Raw genomic sequence first — 16,924 nt, 5'->3', positions numbered from 1 at the left:
GAGTTCTATTGATCCATGTGGGGAAGTTTTGTTTTTGGTTGCAGCCTTTCCAAGGAGGTCAGAGTTCAGGACCAGCTGCGACACCGAGGTGCTGCTAAAGCTGCTGAGTAATGGCAGTCATGCTCAGGGACACTTCAGCAGGACTTGTGTTTGTGTCCTCGAGCAGTAGTCTCCAAACTCATTACACTCGCCCTCGGTTAGATTAAGAAACCGTCCAGTTCTTGTGCTTCACTTGGGAACGCGCGACGTGATTTAAAGGCTGATGATGACCCTGATTTGACCTTTTTTTTTTTTTTTCTCTTTCCGCACTTGAAAAACTCGGCAAGGCAGCATTAATCTACCAACGCTGTCTGGTTCTTCATTTTCCAGATGAAGCTCAGACCTTTGAACGTTACGGCTGGGACAAACATGTTTTTCTGTCGTTTGAGCAGGTAAACAGCAACGTTCACAATACTCCCTGCTCTGCAAGTCAGGTCAGCGTGTGATTCACAGCCCTCACACAGCTGGATAGGTTTTTCAGCCCGCATGAACTCCTCTCTTTTGATTGTATCTACTCCTGAAAATCATTGCTGAGCTGCCTGCCGCTGAAATCCATGTTCAAGCCATGTAGTGAGTCCACTCCTCTCATCTCAAGGGCATGGGACTAAAAATAACATGCAGTTAATTAAAAACATCTTGATTCATGCAGGATTTTTCAAAACTTAGCAGCGTTTTGCAGAGGATATAAAACAGCTGTCTTCTAAATATCATAAAGCAGGAAGCCAAAAGCAACAAAAAAAAGCTCCTGACATTAAAGCAAATCCTTTCATAAATGAGTGTTTGTAGTGACTTAAAAGACGGCGACGGTTCAACCGGGCTGAGCTCTGCGGGGTTTGTGTGTGAGGGTGTTATTAGCGATGTCTTCCTTGTTCGACGACAACGTTCATGTCCTTGAAAGGTTTCAGGATGTCACTTCCATTCTGCAAGCGACTCGGTAAAGGTAGCTGGGCAGCAACAGATGGCTGATTTAAAGCCCCCCATTTATCCACAGTAAAAGGTAATGCAGTAAGGTTAATGAGGGCCAGCTTCAATGCCACACACAATTAGCCCGCTGTATTAAGTCCACAACACCAGTGGCTGGAATGATTGCACACAGCTGTTGCCGTTTAACCTATATATGGGAAAATGTTCCACCCCTGCTTAATGCACTGGAGTTTATTCATTTATACAGAAATGACTGAAGCTTCTGAAGTGAAGACAAAAAAAATTCATCCATGATAGTGATGAAAACGACTACACCATTTTAATTCCGCCGGAGCTGTTAAGCTTCTGCGGTATTGAATTTTTCATTTTCACAGCTGTGGAAATATTAAAAAAAAAAAAAAGGCAGATTAAAATTATTCCTGCTGCTGCTGCTGACCAGACAGTCGTCTGTGCAAATGTGTGTGTATATTTTTAATTTAAACAAATTTATTACTCAGTCTGGCCGCCGACCATCAACTCGTGTGTGTTTACAGCAGCTGACAGATCCGATTCGCTCATTTTCACTTGTCTCTCTCCATTTGGGAAATAAATCTTTGCATATAGATTCACGTCTTTGAATCTTCTCAACAACGGCAACCAGGCGGATTACTGGGATGACAATGATTATCAGTAGGAGCCCGGCCAAATACACAGCATATTTGGAAGCAGCATGTGGCCGATAACTCATGCTGCATCTTAACTGTGTATTTTGATTTTTATCTCTCTATATATGCATTCTCAGTTACAGTTGAACTAAAACATGTACAGTATAAAAACCCCTTAATACTGTACTCCGTTTCAGTCGGAGGGCATTTGCTTTATTGCAAATATTCATTTCCCCAGCTCGCTGCACAAATCTTAATTAACATTTATATTATATTAGCTCAGGGGTGCATGATGAGCATATTTTCCCCGTCTGATTTGAAAAATATTGAAATGAATCTGCATGTGTTGCCAATAATCTGAGTGTCAAGCTGCAAAAGCGGAATGAAGAGTGCCGGTTTTCATCTCTGCAGAGGCTTTAATGAAATCAGTCGAGTTCATGACAGCAGAGAAGGATGAGGTCGCTAAGTCATTATGTTCGGTGAGAGGCTAGCAGGCTAACGTTAGCCTTGAGCCCTTCATGGTGGATAACATTAGCATTTTTGGATAGAGTGAAATATGCAGTTGACTCTTCAGCGTCACATTCATATTTTGGGGTGATGATTCTACTAAGGTTACACTTACAGCACGGACTGCACGTGCAGCGCCTCGGCGAGGAAGGAGAGCATTTGAATGCTGCAGTACATCTTCCACAAATTGTTTTATTGCCAGTGCAATTATGCCTATTGGATGATATTACATCGATTTAGGAGCAGGAAATAACAATCACTCCTCCTGGCCCCGAAGTCAATCTGCAGAAGGCATCCATCACGGGGTAATTTAAGATTGAAAACATGTCACAGTGATGTATAGCGAAGGTAGAGTGGAGAGCAGGTTGCATCGAAAAGGTTAATCCACTTAAATCTAAGTCAGAAACAGACAGCCGTGCTGTATGTGGGGCCTGGATTTGCAGTTTCAGCAGAAAGAAAATGTCACACAAGAGCCGAAAAATCAAGAAGATAAGACGAAGAGCTGAAAGTTTATTGATCCTCATGCAGAAATATGAGGAGCGACAGTGGGATGATTCATAAACTTTAAGAAAATAGAATATAATAACATGTACAGAATATAAAGTAGGACAAAGAGTATGGATTAGTCAGAGTTACTCAGAGTTTTATACTTTCATACAGTTTACTGGGTGAGTCGTTCACTGTTTCTGAAACGTTCGGTTTGTGTTCTTCATAAACTTTTTATTTATTACAGTTCTTAATCACACATCTTTTTCATGTCCATGCTTACTAGCTAGCAGTCTTCTTCTTTGTTGCCTTTATTGGCACGTTGCTACATTCAATCAGAGCCTCTCTTTACCTCTGTGAGCTGCTCTTGTATACGTTGCCTTGAAAACTTTCTTATAGAAAGATGATGCTGACGCATCGACTGCTAATTTGCATTCAACCTAGGATGACTCGCTTGTATCTCTGTAGTCTGTTAATTTTTCTTTTCATTTTCTGTCTTGTACAAGATTATGTAATGCTTTCTTAGAGTCAGCGAAACACAAGAAACATTCACAAAACTGGTGTTTACTATTGTATTGTTAGATATTTACTATCTAAAAGCAGCAAAAAAAACCTTTTCTGGCCACTTGGGGGCAGCAGAATAACTCGTAAAGACAACACTGACATATTATCATCACATGAGGCCGTTGCGGAGGCAGCAGCAGCAGCATTAGCGCTCATGTGGAGTCATGATTCTGGCTGCACAAAGTCCGGTATTCGCTCTTCTTTTATCTCTGTGTTGCTAAATGCTCCACTGCAGCTAGTTCATGGACAGATGGCGTGCGGTGAGTTTAGTTTCTTTCACAACAGAGCAGCTGCCTGCTGCAGCTGGAAACAATTTCTATACATGTGCTTTTATTGATATTTTATATTCCCATTAATTAGTGCAGCTTTAAACAAAGCTTGATGACAATTATGTCTCTGTGGTGAGAGTCTACGACAGTTACATTTTTATTAAAATACAATGCAGAATGTACGATTGAACATATATAAAATCAAAACTCAACTAAAATGGCAAACCGAACACACAAAAAAGTGGACAGACGACAAAGTGCATCTCCCCATGCAGTGGAAGATCTGACTGCTGGAAACAAGAAGTGAGTAATCCTCATTACCTATGCAGCTGTGTGGGCCGAGTTATCCCCTCAGTTCAGCACTAATTGCAGTGAATCAATAAAGCTGTTTAATCCAAAGGAAAAGTTCTCAGTCACATTCGGGCATCATGACCTTGGGAGCCCCTTGCATACCAGAGACGAGGGGCATTTATGTGTGTTTTATGCTTTCCAGAGGACCACGTAAGGAATTTCTGACTTGAGAGAGAGCGAGAGAGAGAGAGAGGGTGAGACAGGCGGGTGAGACAGTGGGAGATAAAGGGAGAGGACACGTTTTCTGTGATCTCTTTTAAAGCAGCATGCTTTTGCTACATGCCTCAAGGTGTCACTTCATAATTGAATCCCTTTCTTTGAGCTGCGGTGAGGCCGAGGAGGCTGGAGAACAGCCCCAGGGTGGCGACACGAGCGCGTCCAGGGCCCGCAGGCCACGCCCCCCCCCCCCCCCCCCACGGAAAGCATATGAGCAAGTATCCCCCCACCTGATAACTCTCCATGGAGGCAGGCTCCTAATGGAAAAAAGTTATTATGCATCTCAATGGGGAAATGATAACGTAGTACAGCGAATTGTCACATTATAATTATGAGGGGTGAGTGGGTAGAAAAGGAACCCTTCAGGTTTCGTGACTGAATCCGCTCCTGCTCCAATTACGTTCTCAAGAGGCCGCTGTCCATTCATGCATAGCCACAAATTATTGTCATTTTCGTCCCAACTGTCATAATTATCCTTCACATTGTGGCAAAACTTTTAAATAAAGGTGAAAAGGGTAATGTGGTGTTTGAAAAGGGAGGAATGACTGTGAATTCAGCACTTAATCGTTTTGTGTTTGTATGTGGAAGGCAGGGTTTTCCTGAGCTGCACTGGGATGTTTTATTTAAGTAAAGGAAGCCATACCAGACGATTGTAACTGCATTACAAGGAAAATCTGTCATTCACCTTCCTACCGGGTAAGAGAATTATGAGTGAAATGAACTTTAAGTACCAGAAGTTAAAGTACTCATTATGCAGGAAAATGGCTCCTGTGAGTGATGGATTATTATATGTTATTAGGACCTTAATAGAAGAATTTTAATGTTAGAGCTGGGTGAGGTGTAGCTTGCTTCAACTGCTTTATAGACTGAAGGTAGCCCAGTAGTTGTCAACTTAGGGGTCCCTTCCAAAGGGTCACAATACAAATCTGAGGGGGTCAAGAAATGAAAGTCCTGTGTCACACATTTGTATTCATATTTTGGATATTTTTTATGAAGTTTTCGATAATTTCACCTCTTTTGGTCTCAAATAATTACTTAAATGATCCCATCTGAGAAGTTTAGAGACAAAACTCACTCTTATAGAGACAGTTCTTCTTTCCCTGTTACCTGTAGCACTGTTATCCATCTAGATTGCTGTGTTGTGCACCAAACTACACCTGGCCACTGTATCACTGCGCAGAGGGAAGCATGCACCTACTCCCTTAACCCTAGTCGGACATTGTTAGCTTGTGGAGATAAGTTTTTAGCGAACGCCTCCTTCTGAGTTCCTCCAATCTAAATCGATGAATAACCCTCCGGATAAAGAAAGAAATAGAGGTTAACTCTCCGTTTAAGGCGCCACTATATTTTATCCCATCTCCTTTTTGGATGGTTGAACAGCTTAAGAAAACCCTCCTCCCACACCTTTCTGATAATCGCGTGAGGAGATCTCTGTAACTTAGCCAAAACCAAAGATCTAAAAAAGAGTCTCAACTTCTCTCTCAAGCTCTTTTTTCATGGTAAGATGAAAACTAACTATAGCTGTCAGATAAGTGCATTAAATGAGTAAGACTGAGATGTAGTGGAGTGGAAGTATGAAGTAAAATCAAATGGAAATACTCTCTGCCTCAAAATTGTTCTTTCCACCACTTGGTTATTCACGCTCCATGAAGGGAAATGAGTCAATCTGGAATTTATAAAAAAAAAAAAAAAGAAGTCTAAAGACAGTAGGCGAAACCTGCATTTCGCGTTAGGAATGAGTGGCTGTTTCTCAGCACATACTGCACACACCAAAACTGCAGATCACAAAAAGTAATCTTACAATCTTATCGGCGCTGCCAAGGTTAGTCATATACAGCCGATGAATGATTCACTTCTTTACTGTGCTGGTCGTGAATGTTCATCATACTTTTCCTGGCTTCTCCAGGCTGAGCAGAGGAGAATAAAATGAATTTTCCTTGATCCATTCTAGCCTCATTCCAAGGCCAAATTGGCTATTGATCTCCGTCTCTTTGTCTATTAAGGGACAGTCTTGCATGCCAAAATCGGTCATGGCCATGACGGCTGCCCATATCTCAATGCTGATTGATTCTGTGCAAGCTGTGGCCAGCCGGATCAAACCAAGGTTGATGGGAGAGGGGATGAGGATGATTGTCTGAGGTTGCTGTTAGCCTGGCAGTCGATGCACATGATCGGTAGAGCAGGAATCCACATAGACCGAACCTTTCGCCTCGTTTCCTTGGCTCAACGTTGCCCACTATCTCTGTGTTTCTGCCATCAGTTGAAAAGGAAATGGATAGAGGGGAAGGTTATTCCATTCATCCGTTTGGACGGACTTGATGCAATCAATACTGGCAGAGTGGAATGGTGGAGCAGTGGCTAAGGCAGTGCAGAGACTTAGACTGTGGTATTGTATAAAAAAGCAGAAGAAAGGAAAATCCCCCCACTGTGACCCAGTGAGAGAACAACAGTGGCTGTGATTGCTCTTTTCTCGGAGACAGTTTTCGGCTGTGCCTGGTGGCTTTCACTGGTTTGAATGAGGGTTGATTGATTTTCAAAAATCCCTCTGAACTTAAAGCAATTTTTTCCTCCTCAAATCCAACTATCGGACAAGTCTGGACAAGAGCAGAGACTGTCCAAAATAGTTTTCTGAACTTTTCAAGCAGCACAAGGGTTTTGTTTTGGTTTTTTTTAAGTCAAGAGGTTCTTGTAATTCAAGGTGAGGATACAGTATTAGCAGGACTCAGGCTCAGGTTATAACAACAAAGCCCTGATTAATGGTGATAAGAAGGAATCTGATCTTATCCAGATGTGTGATTGATATTTTTTTCCCCAGATACATAACCATGAAATGGATTAGCTCATGTTTATTTGATATTTGATGCACTTAATGATATTAGATAATGACATCAAACTTCAATTTCATTTCACCATTGAAATGTGATGCATTTCTATCTGGCTGGTTAATGCAACATTACTCAGTTTAAAAAGTACCTGGTGAGTCACATCCCCAGAAGTGAATGGTAGCAAAGTACGTTACCTCAAACACTGTAATTAAAGGGCGATTTTGAGTTATTTGTGCCTTACATTTTCCATTTTCCATTACTTTATATTTCTACTTAATTATATTTCATCAGGAAATATCGTACCTTTTCTCCACTCCATTTATTTTACAGCTATAGCCGCTCGTTACTTTACTAATAAAGATTCTGAATACAAAATAAATATTCATCTAACCACAATAACATTTCAAAAACGATTATCCAATTATATCCTCTGAATAATGAGTTTTACTTTTAATACTTTAAAATATTTAGTTGACAATGCTTAAAGCTAGCAGTTAGCAAACAGAAGCCTGTTTGCTAACTGCTAGCTTTCAGCACACACGTAGCTTTAGCATTAGCATTAGCATCCTTGTGGAGTTTTTGGCCACCTGATGAACGTCAGGCCAATTTCATATTTCCTGTTGTGTTATTACAATGAAGCATGCATACTCTGTGGAATAAAGGATTTGTCTTCATTTAAAATATATTTTCTCCTAACAAGGCTCTTCATTCAATGTTCAAACAAGTGCAATTAAAAAGTGTCTGTGAAAATCTGTAAGTGTCCCAAAACACTCAGCAGGCGAGATGGAAGGAAAGGGCTGAAAAGGAAAGTACCCAGAGAATTTCTTTATTTTTCCACCTTCAGATTAATGTTTCCTCAATTACCGGCTATCACAGCTACTTGTAAATTTTTCAAGTATGGTATTTAATCATTAAAGAACATTAATCACCAAAAACAGTTTCGGAGAGGGGGGCTGCTTTGGAAGACTCTGCACCTGACGAAAGGAGTTATGTCATTCAACACTGGCATGCCTGTCGAAGCAAATGGGCTGTTTCTGAAATGTCAAATGAAACGGTGCAACCTTTCGAAAGGTTAGGCATAACAAGGGAAGTCCTACTGTACATACGCCGGAGCCTGACAATCAGTGTGGCCCCTGCACAAGATTAACAACCCTGCAGACTGATGGAAAGATAATAAAGACATCAGAATGGAGGCAGATTATAAATTGCGTCTGATGAGTCCTCCTAATAACGACAATATTAATGTCTGCTCCAAAGTATCAATAAATCATGAGTTACACTGAGGGTGGCTGCTGAATTTAAATTTTATCTCCATGCATAATTTGATTTTCCTAAACAGCTGCTTGGGGTAATGTGGAGGACTTTATGGGAGGGGAATGGAGTGAGCTCTGGAGGATCCGACGGAGGAGGAGAAATCGAAGAGATGGCCCACAGCTCGATGGGTATGGCTTGAATACTGGTCTGATTTAATGACCTGGGTTGTTTTTTTTTTTGTAATTAAGGGATGTGGTGTGATCGATCCGAGGCTGTCTACGTGTGAAGTGATTGTTGTTTTAAATGAGGTGGGATTAAACCGGAGTAGCTGGAAATGCTGAATACTGCAAGTCAAATACTCACACTACCCCAATTCCAGTTGCAAAACACACACACCTGCAATCGCTTTGCGGTGTCACAGGGGATAATGAGGTTTGTTTTCGACTTCCAACACTGTGCTGCCATGTTTGCAAAACACCATGTGGAAAAATCAATTGTCAAGTTCAGTTCTAGAATGAGATTTTCACTATTGGTGAGCACACGCTCTCAAAGCGATCGGCGGCTAAAAGGTACATGATTTGTACGAGTTACTTAAGAACTGATTCAAAGCTGCACCAATAGCTAGACGAGTGCATTCAGCAGAGTGCAGATCCTCACCAGGTGTGTCTGACCGCAGACTGAAGCGGTTGTTGATCACTTGTGTCTCTCACTGGCTGGTTAAGAGGAGCGAGGGGTCAGCAGTCAATGGTGGTATAGAAAACAGAGCAGTCAGTAAAACAGGCTTTTCTTTAGTTCTTATTCACCGGAGCCACAGATACATACACCTACACATCCAAACACACGGTCCCTCCAGGCTGACACCTGGCAGACATAAATATCTCTATATTAACAGTTGGTCAAAGAGCTACGAAGGGTGAAAGGAGTCTCTAGTAGGGATAAGCCAACAGGTAATTATCACATGACAGCAGTTCCCACAGATGTGCAGAGTGTTTTCACATCTTTCAGCTGGTTGTATTGGTTTTAAGGCCCACACTCCACTCTTTTCATTCACACTCACCTTGTCTCCAGCATTAGAAGGCAGCTCTTTTTAGCAGTAAAGCTGTCTATCAGCATCTATGACAGGGTAACTTCAACCAATCAGATCAATGAACCATATGACATCCACTGAGAAAAACCTTCATTGCCTTTCTTTGCTCTTCTGTCAGTGACGAAATGACCTCCAGTTCAGATGGAATTGATGCCATTGCAGCACCTATGCTAACCTTTTTTTTTTTTTCACCTAAACCACGCCCCCTCGCTTACAGTTATTCTCATAGGACGCCGATTGGTCCAAAACAACTGCAGTTTAGCCACAAGCACTGCATCCTGGTAAGATGGATTCTTGGCTCATGTGATCTCGTAGGATCTTGTGATCATGTGAATCCAGCTGCCTTGCAAGTTAAGTAGTCTTTAATATTTCTCCTGCTTGTATTAAGTACATTCAACCACAGCTCTGTTGCCCTGTGTGAGATAAACAAAATCTTGATCATGTTATGATTTTTTTTTTTGCAATGTTGCATGAAGGATGGATTTTCCTCCATCACCAAAGATCAAGGTTAACTGTATCGTCTCATTGGATCCAGTTAGACATAAACAAATCACATGTCAAGCCGTCCACTTTGGATGACTAAGGAACAGACCCTCAGCCATGTTTTATTTTGTGTTATAATGAGATTTTTATTCCCTCTCACCTCCTTTCTTCTTCTTCTTTTTTTGCACTCTGTATCGCACTGTACCAAGCTCTATACGTGTTGTTGCTTGCAAGAAGAGAAAATGCATCATTCATGCAGAAGGATTATTTTTGACTCGCAGTCTGCCAGAAACTTACTTTCATTGTGAAAAGATTAATCAATATTTGTCATATTAATCATTGATTTGTTTATATGAGTCAGTGGAACCACTTATTAAATAGTCTAACACTCTGGATCCTCCATAATTTGATGATACTAACTTCACTACTTCAGGCATGTTTTCTCTGTTAATGAACGTCGCTACTCAGAACACACTGAGGATTTCAGAACCATTTCATTGTTTTTCTAATAAGCCGTCGTGTTGGAAAATGACTTCTAAATTCCCTGTTCATGAAGATATTACGCCGCATCCAACTTTATTCCAAATCCAATCTTGAGACTCCACATATCAATATGTTGTCTGTTGTGAAAAGATGCCACACTGCAAATCACATCGCATACAAATGTGTCCGCGAGATCATTAATAGCATTGCAAAGACGTGCCAAATTGAAAATGGAGCACAGATGGGTTTTCGCACAGTTCATTACTTAGATTGCCTTCTGAGAACAGAATCGGGAAAATACAGTGTGAGCTTGCATTGATGGGTCATGTGCTGTAAGGACAGCAACAACAACAACAACTGTGGCTCTGAAGACCGCAGATGGACAGCTGAGAGACGGCACTGCTGCTCGGAGTGTAACATCACAGGGTGTTCCTTCTCTTATTGCTGCACGCTCACTGAAGAATTACGGTTAAATAATGAATCGTGTGTTCTGCCGAGTTTGATGGGTTCAGTGTTAGATGTCCTGTTGATCCTAGCATTTTAATTGGAGTGCTGATCGATACTTACAGGCTTCTGAAGAACATCATGGAGGGTGTAAATGAAAAATGTATTATTAATTCAAATCAGAAACTGAAAAGAGATCCAAAAAACAGTTATTTTATTGTATAACTCAACAATATTGTCTGATAAGTTGCACATTATTGCTGCAACCCTTTCAAATAGAAGATGCCAGTATTGTTTAAGGTCAGATTCACATTCATTTTGAATGGAACAACATCAGGAAAAAGGTCTAAAATGTGCAGCATTCACGGGTGAGATAAATATTTTGCCTTCTAAAACTTTTCACAGCCAAAGTGACCTTATTCTGAACGACTGTCGGGTTCCATTTAGAGAGTAAATCGAAATGTAAGTGCATCACAAAAACAGTTTGCTGTGAGTTAAAGACTCTAATAGTTCTGAATGTGTTGGGAGTCATGTTGAAAGTTAATCACGAATAAGAGAAAAGGTCAATCTGAGGTGTGAAGTAAACACCGCTGTGAACACAGTCTGTTTGGGAATTTCACTGAAGTCGCTCAGCTCAGCTTCAGGTGTGAGCTCGGCCTCACTGTTTTCCCCTCTGTGGTCCAGTGCAAGTCTATGGGATGGGGTACGGTGTCATCGACAGAGCGAGAAGATCGAACTCTGTCTCTGTCTTTGCTTTCCCCCTTTTTATTAAAAGAATCTCCCCTTATTGAAAGATGTTGCACAGGTCTTATAAATCATTATGTTCAGCTGCTGTCAGTCAGTGTGAAAATCCAACAGATACATGTTACGTTTCAGAGAGAATGAGAACTTTTCATTGTTCATCTTGTAAAGATTCTCCCACCCCTCCTTAACCTTACATTTGCAGCTCATTGAATGGAGACTTTCAGCGTGCTCTGATATGCACTGAAGCACCATCCTTCAGCTAAAGCAGACTCTTTTATTTCGCCTCTTCTCTTTTCAATGTGGTGCAGATAGAAAAGGTACTGACTGTATCAGGTATCGTCAAAGGAACATTCATCTACCTCTGAGCTGAAGGATATCAATTTTGAATTTTTGCTTAAGTTTGACATAATGGTGAGATTACTTAGTTACAGCTGTAGTGATCAATAATCAATTGATAAAATGACTACAGATACCACAGTTGAACCCACAGATAATTATCATGTGCATTTCTGCTAATCGCTTTCGTTTTGCAGCGTGCAGGTGTCAGTTTGGGTTCACTCTCTCGGCTCTCATCTGCGCTGTTTTCAGGCTCTGATGAAAAACCGTACACGAACACAAAGCAGCCGACAGACAAAGCCTCTGTGTCGCTTCCCTCGGCGCACCAGGCTTTCAGCTAACTCCAATGTAAACCAATCTGTGGCAGTAACAGATGCCCAGAGCAACTGTTACTGCGTCCAACACATTCTCAACCCCGCAACACACAAAGCCTCACTGACAGAGAGTCACAGCTTGGTTAGGTTCAGGCACCAGAACGACGTGGTTAGGGTTCGGAAAAAGATCGTTTACTTTTGGTTTCTCACAGGACTTGAACCCTTGTGTCCTGAGTGCGTCGGTATTTGACACTCTGTGGATGAGACTAACCTCGGTGGACAAAGTGAAGCGATTAGCAGCTAAAAAGGCGGATATTTCCCTCTGAAGTTTGCTCGCTGTGTAGCAGGTTAGCAGTGCGTACACTGTGAATGATGATAGCTCCCGCTGTCTAACATGCTAAGCCACTGTTCGCTACTGTTTTTGTCATATCTCAGCTTGCTGCGCTGCCCCCAAGTGGTCAAAAAATACAATTAACCATTTAAAAAAACTTCAACTGATTTCTGGATCCCAGTGATTTTTTAATTAATTGCAATTAATTGCAATTTTAGATACAGCTGACATGTGGATTGCATTGTTTTTGTCAGTTTAAATATTTCCCTCTTGTATTTACTGTTGCATCTGGTCCTCTTTTTCTTCCTGTTGATACCGAGTATTGATCTGAAACTTCCTCCTATCCTTATCTGCTCCCTCCCCTCAGACTCACAGCTGCGCCTCCCATTTTGTCTCTGATGCCTACCTGTGTGCATCTTCGCTTTCCTCCATTTTAGTCGTCTCAGTGCACAGCAACGCTCCTGAAATCCATTTCTTCACAACACCTCTGGGCTCCTCACCTCCCTGGGGTGAGGTGAGCCCTGCTGTCATCATCCTCTCTCTGCTTGTCTGCCGGTTGAAAACTTCCCTCTCTTATCTGCAGGGTCTGAAGAGGCCTAAACACCAGTCAGGAAGACAGGGTTTTAAATCTCACTCATCGAGGCAAACATCTCCAGCAGAGCCTTTCCACTCATTGTACAAGTGTCTGACTTCATTTGGCACTTCTGCACAACAGCGATAGAAACACACATGCTAAACGCCATTTCAGTTATTAGCCCTGAGCCCTTTAAAAGAGAGGAAATTCCTATTTTTAAAATGTATTTTGGTAACATCCTGGTTGCAAAAGCAGCCAAGCAGTCATTTCTACGGTATCGCCTGTCAATCAAATGCTGTGTGCAATATTGTGCAATCATCCCTCAGTTTTCCTGTTATGAAAGCTGAGTTTCTGTGGAAGGCTATAACTGCTCATGTTCCTCTTCTATTTATTCCACACGAACAATGTTGCTGCTTCTGGTAACAGAAAAAGGAACATTTTCTGTGAGCTAGATGAATTTTCCCCAGGATGATCCACCAGCCTGACATTTATTCATAGGAAAACAGAGTCATCATTTTATTCCATGTATTTTATTTTTGTTTTGATTGTGTGAGTTCTGTTTTTGATGGTGGTCACTGTAACGGCTCATTGTATTTGTGGAAAGTGAGGAGGTTTCGTTTAATTAAAGGAAAGCCATCCAACTCCAACAGCTGATGAGTTGACTGCAGGTATTACTGGCACTCATTAAAACTTCTTAGCTTCTCTTCACCCCTGCCATGAGAGGCTGCTCAGTCCAGTCCTGTAGCCCACTCGTCCGTCTCCGGGGCCCATTCCGGTGCCTCACCTCTCCAGCATTCCCAGGTGGGTCCCCCCTGCTGCGGGCATGAAAACCTCGTCCTCCCTGTGGTCCAAAGCTCCTTTATTGGCGGTGTAAACACCAACCATCCCCAGGTGCCTCATTCTCCCTATTACAAGTCAGTGTACCAACAAAATGGTTTTGAAGCTGTTGTTTTAAGGGAAAGAGTTGCATAATGTTGCTTTAAATAGTTCCATTAAAAGTGTTAATTATTCTGATTCTTTCATCTTCACCTCACAGGCTTTTTTCCATCCACATCATCTTTTATCATCAGTAACATGTTGTGTTATTGCACATTGTTTCAGGATACTGGAACACGACCAAAAATGCAATATGATATTAACTACAGAGTGGACGAGCCTGGCGCGGGCACCACCTCCCCTCCCGGCTACAGTCCTGCCAGGCCTCTGTGTTGTCTTCCTGCCCGGCTCCTCACTCTCCCCTCCCTGAGGCGACCTCCCCACGGCTCCCGAAGAGCCTCGGCTCCTCCGCCTCCCGGATCCCGGACGGTCCCCTGACCTGCTCACCCCGGCTGGGACAGCAGAAGCTCCTTTTCTTACACTGAGACTTCCTCTCATCAACAAGCACTTCACGTCCATCACCTTCTCTCCTGAATCACAGACCTCTGGAACTGTTCCTGTCTCATTACAAAAATGTATGAATAACATTTTCCTTTGTCCTTGTCCTCTGTACAACTTCTCCATCATCCCTAATGCCCGCACTTTTGGCACTGACTATCGAAAATGTAAATTTAAAGAGGTAAGTTTTCAATTTCTTGCTTGAAGCACTATAGCCAGTTAGAGGTGATGTGAAGTCTGACTTCGAACTCTGAACCACTGATCTGCTTGAAATGACTCTGCAGAACAACACAGCAACAAGAAGTTTTTATGACTAAATATTAATGCAAACACAAACTGCAGGCCGGGAACAGAGCCATGGTTTTGTGTTAGAACAAATGGGTGCTGAGCGATAAGAAGCATATTTTTCTTCTTTTTATACATTCAGGAAGTTTTGCTGAGTATGCATACTCTTATTCAGCACCTTCACATTCACATGCTTATTTACCTTTGTACACTCCCTATAGTACTATAGTTATCCACCGCCTGCCATTGAAGATCCAGCAGCTGGGACTCACTGCGCTCAAGGGAACTTCAGTAACAGCTGTTTAGAAAACTGGAACATCACAACAAAAGTTCCAGGGCTATATAGGATTTTTGGAGGGAAACTTGGGATTCAACACGGCATCATTCAGCAGTATAGCAGCAACAGAAAGTCTCTTCAATACATCAAACCTGGACCAAACAGTAAACGGCATGGTGACTGGAAAAAATGATGAAATTTGCAATAAAACTTTCAGGAATGCAACTTGGACCAAGTTTGCAGCATGAGGGTGCCAAAACACACTGCAAACAACTTTATAATCCAAATGATGAAACAGCTTTCATTGGTGCAGCATAAAAGTGGTGTGAGAAGAAAAAAAAAGAGCAAGATAACATTTCACTATTCAGTATCTTCAAGCCAGTCTCATATGTATTTAGTCTTAAGATGTTGTTTTTGCACATTAAAAGACAATCTGCCAGCAAAGGGCGTCAACATCTTGAAAAAAAACTATAGGCTATGTATCAAAAGCTAAGTTCAGGTTAAGAAGAGGTTAAAACTCTGCTCCATCGGGACTTTGATGGGGTTTGACACCAGCAAACGACCATCCAACTGCCTGGTTCTGGTTCAAATGAAGCTAAACTCTGACTGGTGCAGAGAAGTATGCGAAACCGAGCCACACAAATTTCAAACCAGTGAGAAAAGCAAAGATTAGAAACGCAAACTGCTCTAACCTTGGCAGGAAGTTGTGTGTTCATGTGGGAGTCCATCGCAGAGAGGAAGAGCTCATAAAGAAAGCAGGTTTTCAAGATCTTAAAGAGAAATACATGAGCTGCTTTTCATCAGGTCATTGCATCTTTCACACACAGTTACCAGTAAATTACTGGGATAACCAGTTAGGCATAAGTGACATTCTATGCATATGACAGTAATGCAACGCTTGTGGAAGCCAATGTCTTCAACAGAAGAAGAAGAAGAGACGAGACGGCGGGAGCATGACAGGCATATTTAACATTCAACAAGTGTGCCAGACAAGTAATGTTTTTTCATGATCTGTTAACCATAAGCAAGTCACAAGTTCAAGTACGTCATGAGTGGAGTCTTTTGATTGGTTTGCATCCTCCACGTTAGAGCGTCCCTCGTCAGATGGACGTGACCCTTGACACGCTTGTCCCTGCCCTGTTACTGCCTTTCGTCCCAATTGATGGGGTTGATTTCCCTGAAAATCGATCATTGTTCTCATTCACACGTGACCGCATGCAGGAAATAAGAGAAATCAGCATGTGGGGAAAACTTTAGTACAGAGAAAACTGCGTAAAAACGTAATTTTGTGGGCGTATCTTTTTTGTGAGGCGGCATCACACCCTCTCAGCGTCTGTGCCACATGACGTACAGCACGTTAAATTCACACTGATCCCTGATTTGCTCCTCTGTAACCCAATGCATCAGCCAACTGGTGAAATATCAACATATGGTTTCAATATCTGCAGGCCCACCGTGCACGTGGCACGCCTCGCATGCTCTCCCTCTGACAGAAGCAGGACCTGCGGAGAAGAAGCACAAAGCCTCCTGACGACAGGACGAATTGCATAATGATGTAAACAGAATCTATTTGCATTGTGGTCTTGCTGCTTCGAGCACATTTCGCAGCACTTTGTCTGAGCGTGTTCGTGCGCGTGTGAAAGGCAAAGAGACAGACGCCGGCAGAAATGAGCGCGCGGTGTTTTCAGACGCTGACATCTGACGGAGGAGGAGGGGATGAGCAGATGTACTTTGTTCATGCGTCTGACAGGTGTAGCAGAAAGCTCTCTTCTCCTCTCCACTTCACTGACAAGCGAGCAGGAGCTCCTCTCCAGATCTCCTCTGAGCCGTGCGCCCCCGCCCCCCCCTCTCCTGTCCCTCAGCCCACGCTACCTGCGGGTGGGACCTCACCGGCGACTCCAGCACCGCGCCCGGGATCCCATTAAAAGGCAGCTCTGTGCGCTGTGTCCTCTCGAGTGTAAAGCCCATTTCGTTCCCTACGAGCCAAACAGCTTGCAGCCGCTTGACGCTCTGGTGGTTTGTTGCAGATGGAAAATGGAGCTGCGGCTTGAGTTTGTTTGTTTTGGCATTTTGGTTGAGATCCTGATGCGGTCCGGGACGCGAACTTGACAGG

Source organism: Chaetodon auriga, chromosome 21 (assembly GCF_051107435.1).
Source record: "Chaetodon auriga isolate fChaAug3 chromosome 21, fChaAug3.hap1, whole genome shotgun sequence".
NCBI classification, from domain to species: Eukaryota; Metazoa; Chordata; class Actinopteri; order Chaetodontiformes; family Chaetodontidae; genus Chaetodon; species Chaetodon auriga.
This window is presented reverse-complemented; position numbering follows the sequence as displayed.